The sequence below is a fragment of the Nansenia antarctica genome, assembly GCF_963989245.1.
Source record: "Nansenia antarctica genome assembly, chromosome: 1".
Classification (NCBI taxonomy): Eukaryota; Metazoa; Chordata; class Actinopteri; order Argentiniformes; family Microstomatidae; genus Nansenia; species Nansenia antarctica.
Genome location: NC_137674.1, coordinates 58,335,310 through 58,348,389, shown reverse-complemented (window position 1 = coordinate 58,348,389; position 13,080 = coordinate 58,335,310). Strand labels below are relative to the sequence as shown.

At 48.8% G+C, this 13,080-nt stretch overlaps 1 protein-coding gene across 1 annotated transcript in view; it reads left to right on the top strand.

The window, feature by feature from the left end:
* Positions 1-13,080, top strand: part of LOC308175418 (MAM domain-containing glycosylphosphatidylinositol anchor protein 2) — a gene marked incomplete at both ends in the record, with an annotated part of 202,491 nt that overhangs the window by 55,901 nt on the left and 133,510 nt on the right. The gene's annotated exons all lie outside the window — the stretch shown is intronic.

Sequence of the window (13,080 nt, the reverse complement as noted above, 5' to 3'; positions counted from 1 at the left end):
AACACTACTTTACATTGTTACCTAGTTAACTATAACACTACTTTACATTGTTACCTAGTTAACTAGAACACTACTTTACATTGTTAGCAGGCTCACAAAACAAGCTGTGTTAGTTGACTAGCGATGTGTCATTAATTTTCAACAACGCTTAGCTCGCGCTTTTATTTTGAAATCACGAAAACAGAAGTCAATGTCGGAATGAGCCTCTCCTTGTTGTTCAGAGAACAGATGCCAAACTACCAACATGTTTGCTGTAATAATATGATTTGGCAGTAGGTATCTATTTACCTTAGCTTACCGTTAATTGACTGCATGGCTGTACGCAGGCGCAGCATCATGAGCGCGACAACCGGAACCGGAAATATTTCCGGCTTCATATTATCGGCTCGATATCGGCTAAAATGTAATAAAACCGATATATATATTTAATAACATTAATTTCCCAATATCGGGCCGATAATTATCGGCGCCGATAATATCGTGCATCCCTAGTCTTATTCCAAAGCGCTTTACAATGGCCTCTCATTCATTCTCTCATTCATTCTCATTGCTCATTGGGAGCAATTTGAGGTTCAGTGTCTTGCCCAAGGACACCTCGACACGTGGACAGCCAGGATTCGAACCACCGACCTTGCAATCATTAGACACCGGCTCTACCTCCTGAACCACAGCCGCCCTAGCCTGTCTGTGGCCTTCTGTGGAGTGTCGTGGAAATCTAGGGTTACCAATTAACATTTGGTGAGACACAAACAGCATGCCTAATAATAGTCTATTTACTTCTTTTAATGGTTGCAAGCATGGCTGTCTGTTTCTAACAAACAAGAGAAATAAAGATACAAGCATACATTTATACTTTCAACATCCCCCAGGAGGTGGACTGTATACATTTACACTTTATAATTCAGCTGTTTTGTTGGGGTGGAATGCTTCCACTGAAGGTCAAGTTGATTTAGAAGTTGATTTGAACAATACGCAAATGTGTGCAAGCACACACACACACACACACACACACACACACACACACACACACACACTCACTCACTCACTCACTCATGCCTTCTTGCTTGTCAGGCATCTGCAGGGAAGTGACAGAAGACACTCTCTCTCTCTCTCCCTCTCTCTCTCTATCTCTCTCTCTCTCTCTCTCTATCTCTCTCTCTCTCTCTCTCTCTCTCTCTCTCTCTCTCTCTCTCTCTCTCTCTCTCTCTCTCTCTCTCTCTCCAATTTTTCCTCTTTCAGTGCAGTGCTGGGTAACACTGCTCAATTTCATGCTCCCATGACCCTCTCATCACATGAGGTGTCATACTGGCACACGGCATGTCAGGTTGGTTATGGAAAAAATGAAAACGGATTTCAATCACTTCTCTGTACTGGTTGGCTTGGATGCTGCATATGTAACTTAATTCCTGAGAGAAAGAAATACTGTAATACTTTTGAAAATGAGATGGTATGATACTTCAGCGTGGCCCACATGTGAAAAATACAAATCTGTCAACCAACGGAGTATAAATCATGTTCTTAGGTTGATTCATTCTTCATCTGCTTGCCGTTGCTACACTGAAATAGCCGGCGGCATCGTAAAATGTACGATTGATTCCCTCTACAGAGATTGGTCATAGTCGCTCATGAAAATTGTAAACACAGAGGCAGTGACAGCTATCTTAAACACACAAGCGTCAGCATAAATTCATCTTTTGATGTGTGGAGATCTTTTAACAAGAACCTGTAGTGACTACATTATGGGTTCATGTTCTCCTCTTACTGTTGGTTGTGTAGTGGGAGGGAACCAGTTCTGGCACTAGGGGCAGAGGGGAGGATTATTAACGTTGCACCTTCCTGTTTAGAGACAAGAGTTTTGGTGATCGATTTCCTGGTCCTGTACGGAGAGTACAAGTTGTTATTTTGATTAAACAGTTATCATTACGTTGCCTACGTCTTTCCTTTTTCCTCCGGCACTACACTGGTGACCCCCGACGTGGATTTTTGTTAACGTAATTGTGTACAAAAACCAGCGAGCGAACATTGCAATCCTGCAAAATGTCCGGGCGAGGAAGACGTTCAAACCAGCGGCAGCCATCACCATCCCCTGTCAGGGTAACGCGTGGTGCGCACACTCCCACTCTCAAGCTACCAGAGTTCTGGGACTCAACGCCTGCTGCATGGTTTGCTATTGTAGAGGCACATTTTAACAAAAGTGACATCGATGACGACGACGACCGGTACAACCATGCTGTGGCAATGTTGGGCAGCTCCACCGCAGCTCGAGTGGTAGGTTTTTTGTCTGCTCCCCCGACGACGAACAAATATGAGCGCCTCAAGGCCCTGCTTCTAGAGACATTTGAACTGTCCACTGCGGAGAGGGTGCGTCGCCTATTTGCCATGTCGGACTTGGGTGACGAGAGGCCTTCAGCGCGCATGGAGAGGATGCTAAACCTGCTCGGTACAGAAGACCCCATGATCCTCTTCACAGAGCTGTTCATGCGCACATTGCCAGCTCAAGTTAGGATGGCGCTGGCCAACACCGCCATCATGGAGCCCCGCGCCCTGGCCAGGGAGGCGGACCGGTTCGTCTTGGCCATGCCTCAACGGTCCCCCGACCTGCTCGCTCCCGCGGCCGCCCCGCCACCCGACCGTCGCAGGAGAGCGAAGGATGACGCCAGACCTTCTGGCCAGCAGGGTAACGCTGCGGGCCATTGTTTCTACCACGCCACTTTTGGCGCCAAGGCCAAACGGTGCCGCTCACCCTGCACCTTCGGACCGACGGGAAACGGCGGGGCCGGCACTCAGTAGTGGCCCTGAGCGCTGGCGTCACCAACAGGCTGCTCTTCATACAAGACACCGCCTCTGGTCGCAGTTTTCTTTGTGACACAGGTGCCCAGTGGAGCATCATTCCGGCAGAGAGATCGGATGTGGCGAAGGAGGAGCGTGGTCCGCAGTTGGCAGGCGCGGACGGCACACCTATCTGCTCTTATGGCACTAGGGCGGTGGACGTGTGCTTCGGAGGACAATGCTTTTCGTGGGATTTTGTCATAGCGGCTGTCACATTTCCCCTCCTTGGTGCGGATTTTCTGTGCGCCCACAACCTGTTGGTGGACGTGGGGAACAGGCGCCTGGTCAACTCACAGACTTTCGCTTCCTTCGCCTGTACGCAGGGGGAGGCGGTCTACAGCGGGTGGTCCAATACGCTCGCCGAAAGTGACCAGTACCTTCGGCTGCTCGCCGAATTCCCCGACCTTACCAAGCCCACCTTCTCCGCGCCCACGGTGAAACACGGAGTGGAGCACCACATCGAGACCGAGGGGCCTCCCCTCCACGCCAGGGCCAGGCGCCTCAACCCGGAGAAGCTGGCCATCGCCAGGGCGGAGTTTGCGCATATGGAGCAGGTGGGCATCGTTCGGCGCTCGAGCAGCCCCTGGGCGTCTCCCCTGCACATCGTCCCTAAGTCAGACGGCGGGTGGCGCCCATGTGGGGACTACCGCCGCCTCAACGACGCGTCCAAGCCTGACCGCTACCCGGTCCCACATGTCCAGGACTTTTCAGCGAACCTGGCAGGCAAACGCTTCTTCTCCAAAGTGGACCTGGTACGGGGGTACCATCAGGTGCCGGTGCACCCCGAGGATGTCCCTAAGACGGCCGTAATCACGCCATTTGGACTCTTCGAGTTTCTGCGGATGCCGTTCGGCCTGAAGAACGCGGCGCAGACCTTCCAACGCCTCATGCACTCGGTGCTCCGGGACCTACCATTCCTCTTCGTCTACTTGGATGACATCCTCGTCGCAAGCACCACGGAGGAGGAGCACCTGTCCCACCTCCGGGCCCTTTTCACACGGCTCAGCCAACATGGGCTGATTGTCAATCCGGCGAAGTGTGAGTTCGGACGGAACACCATCGACTTTCTCGGGCACCGGGTCTCCGCAGAGGGGGTGACCCCCCTCCCCTCGAAGGTGGAAGCTGTCGCTGCTTTCCCGCGCCCCAGCACAATCAGCGAGCTCAAGGGGTTCATCGGGATGGTAACCTTCTACTATCGCTTCCTCCACCACATCGCTCACATCCTGCGGCCTCTGTACGATGCCCAGAAGGGCAAGACTCTGAAGCAGCCGGTGGACTGGACGGCGGAGCGTGTCAAAGCCTTTCAGGACACCAAGGCGGCCCTGGCCCGCGCTGCCATGTTGGCCCACCCCTCGCCCTCGGCACCCACTGCTCTCACCACGGACGCCTCTGACTTTGCTGTGGGAGCGGTGTACGAACAGTGGGTTGGGGACGCCTGGCAGCCTCTTGCATTCTTCAGCCGCCAGCTGTCTCCCAGAGAGCAAAGGTACAGCACATTCGACAGGGAGCTCCTCGGGCTGTGGCTTGCTGTCAGACACTTCCGTTTTTTACTGGAGGGCCGCGAGTTTACGGCCTACGTGGACCACAAGCCACTCACGCACGCCATGTCCAAGGTGGCGGAGCCGTGGTCCGACCGCCAACAGCGCCAGCTCGCCTACATATCCGAGTTCACCACAGACATCCAGCACGTTGCTGGGAAGTCCAACCAGGTCGCGGATTGTCTCTCCAGGGCGGTGGTTGGTGCGGTCCAACTGGGTTTGGACTACGCGCGCATGGCTGCAGACCAGGCCGCCGACCCCGCCGTCCAGGCTCTCAAGTTGTCGGACACAGGACTGCGCCTAGAAGAGGTGGTTTTCGGTGACGCAGGGGCCACGCTCCTGTGCGACGTCTCCATGGGTCAGCCACGACCGGTGGTCCCCGCCAACTGGAGGCGCCCCGCCTTCGAGGCGATACACGGCTTGTCTCACCCTGGTAGGAAACCGTCCTCACGGCTGGTGTCAGAGAAATTCGTCTGGCATGGGCTCAAGAGGGATGTGAGGGCCTGGGTAGACACGTGCATCGCCTGCCAGCGCGCCAAGGTGCATCGACACGTCAAGGCCCCCCTGGAGCAGTTCTCGGTGCCTGAGCGGAGGTTCGATCATGTAAACGTGGACCTGGTAGGGCCGCTGCCCCCCTCGCACGGATACACCTATCTCTTTACCATGGTGGACAGGACGACTCGCTGGCCGGAGGCAGTTCCGCTCTCCTCAACGACAGCCCCCGACCTGGCCCGGGCGTTCATCGCGGTGTGGGTCTCCCGCTACGGCACCCCTGCTGATCTCTCCTCTGACCGTGGCTCACAGTTTACTTCAGAGCTGTGGGCAGCGGTGGCGGAGAATCTGGGGGTCAAGCTCCACCGCACAACCGCCTATCACCCGCAGGCGAACGGGCTCTGTGAGCGTTTCCATCGATCCATGAAGGCCGCCCTTCGAGCCAGCCTCACGGACAGCAACTGGCTTGACAAGCTGCCGTGGGTCATGCTGGGGCTCAGGACAGCGCCTAAGGAGGACCTCCAGTCGTCGTCCGCTGAGCTGGTGTTTGGACAGCCGCTGCGGGTCCCCGGTGACTTCATTCCCAAGTCAACGGAGCCCTGGTCCGCCGCCGCTCAGCGCGCCTCCCTGCTGGACAGCGCCAGGACCTTCGTCCCGGTCCCGACTACGCAGCATGGTGTCCCTACTTCGAGGGTGCCCCCGGAGCTGCACTCAGCGAGGTTCGTTTTCATTCGTCATGATGGCCACAGGACTCCACTACGTCCTCCTTATGACGGGCCTTTCCGTGTCATCGAGGCCGGAGCCAAGAACTTCATGGTTGACATGGGGGGTAGGCCTGAGTGTGTGTCCGTTGATCGCCTCAAACCGGCCCACTTGGACCTTGAACTGCCCCTGGACTTGGCCCTGCCACCGCGCAGAGGCCGGCCTCCAGTCCTACCTCCCCTGCAGCGCCCTGGCCATTCCCCCCTCCGACCCCGACAACCCCCCGCAGCTCGCGAGCCCCCGGTCGTCACTGCCCCCCGTCCTTCCCTGCAGGAGGACGTGATGGGCGATGTCACACCTCCTCCCGCACCTCCTGACTTTACCTACGATCGTAGGGGCCGGGCCATACGCCCTCCTCGCCGTGAGGATTTCCAATATTGAGGTGAACACTGGGGGGGCTGGTGTAGTGACTACATTATGGGTTCATGTTCTCCTCTTACTGTTGGTTGTGTAGTGGGAGGGAACCAGTTCTGGCACTAGGGGCAGAGGGGAGGATTATTAACGTTGCACCTTCCTGTTTAGAGACAAGAGTTTTGGTGATCGATTTCCTGGTCCTGTACGGAGAGTACAAGTTGTTATTTTGATTAAACAGTTATCATTACGTTGCCTACGTCTTTCCTTTTTCCTCCGGCACTACAAACCCCAAAAAACATATACATTGTATCCCGAGAAATGACGCCACTCAGACTAAAATCGTATTCGGTGGACCTTTGAATTCATAACAATAGCAAATCATTGAACTGGGCGGGAATACTGTACTGTAATAGTGGGCTTGCAGTGAAGCGTACTGTCCAAAACAGGGTGAAGAAGGAAGAGGGGAGAGAGAAAAAAGTAAGGCTGAAGAAGAATCTTGGGTTTTCTGTCTTAAAAAGCTTTTTTTTCTGTTTTCGAACTTGACTGGTTTGATTTTGTATGACTCTCTGCACAATATTCACAATGATTTGCAAAGCCTCAGAGCATGTAGCCGCTTTAAGCAAATATCTTCACTGTCCAAAGGAGCGTGAATAAAGTAGAGCCAGCACTTACTGGATACTGTATGAGTGCTTCAACACACAGGATATACACTCACCGGACACTTGATTAGGAACACCTGTACACTTTCTCATTCATTCAGGTGGTGTAATGGTGTGTGAGAATGTTTTCTTGGCACACTTTCGGCCCGTTAACACTAGAACAGCCATGGAGGGGGTCATTTGACCCTGTGAGTAAAATAAATGTTATATCTTTGCACTCGATCAAATTTCTGGATTTTTACTAGATATGTGTGTTCTACCACCCAGTATCCTTACATTTTCAAAATCACATCAGGATAAGCTAGTATAAAGCAGGCTAATTTACAAGAAGCAACTAGTGGTCGTTGAGTGTAAATAGCAGCTTTCCATTGTAATTTAATAATTTTATAGTAGGTAAAATAGGCACGGCTGTTCTATAGCGTATTTGAGTATTGTTGCTGACCATGTGAATCCCTTCGTGGCCACAATTTACCCATCTTCTAATGGCTACTTCCAGCATAATAATGTACCATGTCGCAAAGCAAAAGTCGTCAAACTGGTTTCATGAACATGATAATGAGTTCAGTGTTCTTCAATGGCCTTCCCAGTCACTGGATCTGAATCCAAAAGAACACCTTTGGGATGGGGTAGAATGAGAGATTCACAGCTTGAAAGTGCACCTGAAAAATCTGCAATCTGATGCAATTATGTCATCATGGACCAGGATCTCAAAGGAATGTTCCCAACATCTTGTGGAATCAATACCACGAAGAATTTAGGCTGTTTTGCGAGCAAAGGGAGGCCCTACCCAGTATTAGTATAGTGTTCCTAATAAAGTGTTCGGTGAGTGTACATATACACACACACACACATTTCTACTGGTAACAATCACAATCATTATTATAAAGTCATCATTTTCATCGTCAACATCATCAACATTCAGCCGATACACCAACAACAACATCCTTAACGGCCTCCCTCCATCTTGAATACAGCCTGCTGACCTTTCTGTTGATTTACCATGTCCTTGTGGACATAATGTACTTCGCTCTGAGATACACACATGCCCTGAACAGACAGAAAGCTGTGTGTACTCAGCAAAATTGTATTGGAAAAGGCATTTTCCAGCTATAGATACGAGAGAACTTCCTTTATGGTTGGGAAGCTGGGGTGGATAGGGATTTATAACCAGGACCCAGGACCAAGAGCTCTCTCAAACAGCTCAATCAAAGACATTTCTAAGACTGTATGTATGAAACCTCAGGCACTTTGACCTTTAACTTGGTTCTTGTACAACCCCCTCTTATGTACTAGCTTATACCCTGTCTGTTTTCTCTCATGTACTGGCCTATACCCTGTCTGTTTTCTCTTATGTACTGGCCTATACCCTGTCTGTTTTCTCTTATGAACTGGCCTATACCCTGTCTGTTTTCTCTTATGAACTGGCCCATACTCTGTCTGTTTTCTCTTATGTACTGGCCTATACCCTGTCTGTTTTCTCTTATGTACTGGCCTATACCCTGTCTGTTTTCTCTTATGTACTGGCCTATACCCTGTCTGTTTTCTCTTATGAACTGGCCTATACTCTGTCTGTTTTGTTGTCGTGTCAGGTTTCATCTATATTCCCCCCTTCAAGCACACAACATGGCGCCAAATTAATTCTGTTCTTAATTGGGTGATATACGACTATAGCATATTAAGCATGTCTTAAATGTGCAACCGATCTCTTCAGGGACAATACGTCCTCCCAGGAACATTATGTTATAAACAAACAAAAAAGAGGCATTTAGATTAAAAGGAACATAATTCTCCCTCATTGGCCATGTCTGGGAGCAGTATAGAGCTGAATGGTTGTTTGTTGTTTTCAACACTTACAGTAAAGTGGCTAAGTGTTGAGAGAGTCAGTGGAACTATGGGGACTTGTCTATTAGTCATTCATTTATTGTTATTAACATTTGTTTATTAGGTTGGCCATTTCATTTTCTATGACTAGTTGTGGTTATTATCATGACAATAGTTTAATCAGTCTGTTTGACAATACTCTTCGAATGCAATGCAAATCTGGTTGCAAGTCACAAAAACAAAAGCCATTTCGTTCAAGTCACAAAATCATCATAAAGTCTGTTCCACAAACTTTAATAGCACACAAGTGACTGATAATCTGCAGCAGCTGTTTAGCTGTATCGTAATTCTACCAGGGTGTGTCCTACTCAGTCTTTGAAGGACACAAAGAGAGAGTTTGCTTATTGCTACATCCTGATGTCTTGATAATCACTTGAGGGGGCGGCTGTGGCTCAGGAGGTAGAGCCGGCGTCTAATGAACGGCGGTGGTTTGATCTCCGTCTCTTCCTGTCCACGTGTCGAAGTGTCCTTGGGCAAGACACCGAACCCCAAATTGCCCCCAATGAGCGGGCCGGCGCCTTGCATGGTAGCTTGCCGCCATTGGTGTGTGAATGTGTGTGTGAATAAGAGGCCATTGTAAAGTGCTTTGGAATAAGTGCAGTCCATATATATATAAGTGCAGTCCATTTAACATTGACTTGAAAACAGTTAGAAGATCTGTCAATGTATGTAGGCAACATAGGGGAGACATGGAGTATACACACGCTCAGTTGAATTATTGGACATTCAGCATTCTTACAGTTGTCTTTACAAACACTGAACTGCAATTAGCTGTTACAGTATACAATTCTCATAAAGCCTAAGGGGAAGTGCACAGGCAATTGTGAGATCAAATGTGGCTCATAGGTTGAGCAAATCAGCTGCTTGACTCCCACATAGGCTGTCACTGTCGCTGTGTCTCACTCTGCTGCTCATAACTCTCTCTCTCTCACACACACAACCCTGTATAATTACTGTGGGACCCCAGTGTTATAATTATATCTCTATAGCTGCAATTATATAATCCCACCTTTGTTCACTTACACACACAAACACACGCGCACAAACACACACGCACACACACAAACACAAACACACTACCGTCGGGGTGCAGAAATTGCTGCTGATATGTTTACACATCCAAACACTGAAAATATGCAAACGGCTTTGCGTCCTAATTACGATGTTAATTGTCTTTTAATGATTGTTTCGCATGGTGTGGTAGTTTTAATGGAAACTCACTGTAAACTGCTTTAAAAAAAAAAAAGGAATCATCAACATCGCCATTTCCGTGGTAATTGAACTCCTGTCTGGGTATCCTGGCGTTGTGATTAATAGTGACTTTTAGAGAGTTCATTGAGGCAGGAGGGCGGGAGAGGGGCCATTACTTAGGTGGTGTCGAGGCAGAGATTTGTTTGGGGGGAAATACGCCCCTCGACCCTTAGTCCTCCCCTGTGGGCAGAGGTCATAGCAGAGAGGAGGAAACAGTGTTTCCCTATGGAACAACGTGTCAATCCCACAATACACAGAATGCTGTGTGTCTCTTTATCTTTCTCCCTACTCCTTTTCCTTAATTTACTTTCCCTCCTATTTTTCTATCCCTTTTCCCCCTGAGAGTGCTGCCTCTCACTCGCTCTCTCAATCTCAATCTCTCTTTCTCTCTCTCTGTTCTTCTTTCTCTTTTCTCTCTTAGCCTTTTTTCCTCCCTCTCCCTCCTTTTATACCCACCTTCACTCCTTATTAATCTTAACCTGTCTATCTCTCTCTCTCTCTCTCTTTCTCTTCTCATCAGACGCCCACAGAGCAAGACGCAAACATCATTCCTCACTTCTAAAATGAGTATGCTGTTATCCTTGTGTCCTCACAATGGATTTCTGTCTGCTTACCACCCAGGTGTGATTCCCTCACTAATGGGTCCCCATCATGTCCCCGACAGCTGCAATTCCTCAGAGGTGACACTCGTAGGGGATTTCTAACTAATGCCACCATTTGATTTACACATTTACTAAAGCGGCTTTAATCATATAATTTCTCTTTGGTGCTCTGTAGAAAGACCTTTTTGAAAACCACACTGCCTGTAGGGATACCGTAGGTAGATCAGGGGGAGGCTGGTGGCATGCATTACAATGAGCCGGTATATATCCGATTTCTACCTACACCAGCCTCCACTGGAGATAGATCTACAGTAATTTAGCTCCCTCCATTTTCCGTCATCGTTGTCATAATCCGACTCCTCGGCGTATCTGTACCATCTGGCGCGCTGCCATTTAGCATTTTAAAAATGTCATCATCTGGATTTATCAGAGCGTCTCTCACAATGGTGATGTCACAGGGAGCACAATACATGTATGTACAGGATTTGACAGGCAGTGTACTGGCTTGTCATTGCTATTCCAAGTCTGAACTTCCTTTAAAGGAAGTATCAAGAGCAGAGCTGCTCAGTACCGGAGGAGATCAGCAACTCAGTGAGAAAGCTAGCTGATGACACACTGCCTTAACTCAGTCTCTGCCTGCTAATCGTCCGGGGGCAACAACACAGACCTTCTGCTTTCTTTTCTGCACTGTTCTTTTTTCAGTTAAAAAATCCTTTACAAAATGCACTTGCTTTTCTGACCCCTCTTCTGTCTGGGCACACATGGGGCACTTAACGGTTGACTCATTGGCGACCCATTATAATCTTGTGGAAGCACACTGGCGTCACAATGTGTAACATCAAACGAGCACCCAGCTCTGCCCATGAACGCACCCAGCTCTGCCCATGAACGCACCCAGCTCTGCCCATGAACGCACCCAGCTCTGCCCATGAACGCACCCAGCTCTGCCCATGAACGCACAAACAGTGTCGCTTTATGCTCCTGTGCATAACAAGGGCTTTCGGTCCGTTCCGTGGGAGCATGGTTGATCTATTCAGCCTGTAACAGTTCAACAGAGTCAAGGTAAATGAGGCAAAAAAAAAAAAAAAGAGTGCTTTGATATTGTAACGATCCTGTATGAGGCCCCGTTAACAGCTCCTCCAAGGGAGTTAACTCTCTTGGTCTAATGGTTAGCGCGGCCGTCGGTTATGTGGGAGGTCGGGGTTCGACTCCCGCATGGGGCGAGTTACACTACCAAGTCTCCGTTCGCTACAATATCATTATTATTTTATTATTATTATTTCCGTACCATGCTCAGACTGTCTCAGCTGCTGGTCTGGATAAGCGTGAGCACTTGCGAGAGAACGTTTTAATTGTATATCGCCGTCGCATTAGACGGAGCCGCAGAGAACCGTGGGAGGGCTGTGTGTTGAAGCTTATCATCGTTTGAAGAGTGGCACACACTGATCTTTGTTAATAATGTGGACAGAAGGAGGGCTTCTAGCCCAGCTATCTTCTTTACCAGTGACACCAGAGATGCAATCACCGTTTCGGAGCCCACTCACTGTCATTAGAGCAGACTCTCTACTGAATCTCCTGCTGGTCAGAGTAGATGTCCTTCATACTGTACATACTTGCAGAATTGTGTTTGGCTTGTCAGGAGAGTCTGTGAACTGTGTTATGAAACTGCTACAGTAGGACACAATGTACCAGTACTGAACAATGATGAAGCTGATGATGGTAATGGATCAGTAATGAATTACATTTACATAACACTTTCCCAAGTGCTCAACGCACTTTACTGAGCATTGTATTAATACACTGCTCCATTCTGGGTTTTTCAACGGTATCTTCATCTAACCTAGGAAGAGAGGTCTGAGAGGCAATTCATAGCATTTCCTCAGTTTCCTCTGAAACGCAGTTCCTCATTAACCTCCATTTTGTAGGTAAATCAGCTACAGCCCCCAGATGCTGTCTTTTTAATTTACTCAGAGAAAATGTTGTACTATGATAATTTAATTTTGGCCATGATTTGCAGCGACTCTTTAATTTGAGGCAGAGTGGAAAGTCTCTTGGAGCTTCTTGGAGCCAGAACAAAGTTGGAATGCTAAATATTTCAATAAACAAGTAGAATTTAAATATTGCATCCGGGGGATGATTGATATGAACTGAAAATATGTTATAAAACATTAAGGGGAATGTGTCCAGTGGTGCTGTCGTGTAAAGAGGCAGTGGCATTCTCAGTCAACCACTTGTACCGTAGCCTCTTTAGCTTAATTTAAGCCAAAACGCATAAATACATGCACGCCTGTCATACTTCTTAGCGCACTCATACATAACACAGAGAGAAATAAGACCACTGTGTGAAATGTGGCTAATGTGCCGGTGCACCTCCTCTGCTTCCGCTCTCCTCTACTGACCCCAAACTCCCCCCCATCACTTCTTCACTCCTCCCTCTCTCTGTCTTTCTCTCTCTTTATGTCTCCCCTCCCTCTTAACTTCTTAAGCATGGAGAGCGGTTCACTTGTGTGTACAGGACAATAGCCCAATGTAGGATCTCAAAGAAGGAAAAAAACAACAATCCCATAGTTGGGGGAGATGAGGCCAAGTGAACAAGCATGTCTGCAGGGTCATGGAGTTGTGAAAGGGTTTGTTTAATTTACCACTTGCATCCCTGCATAATCAGACTCTCTAAAGGCCAAACACATAAATACTTTATTATTCTTTTTCCCT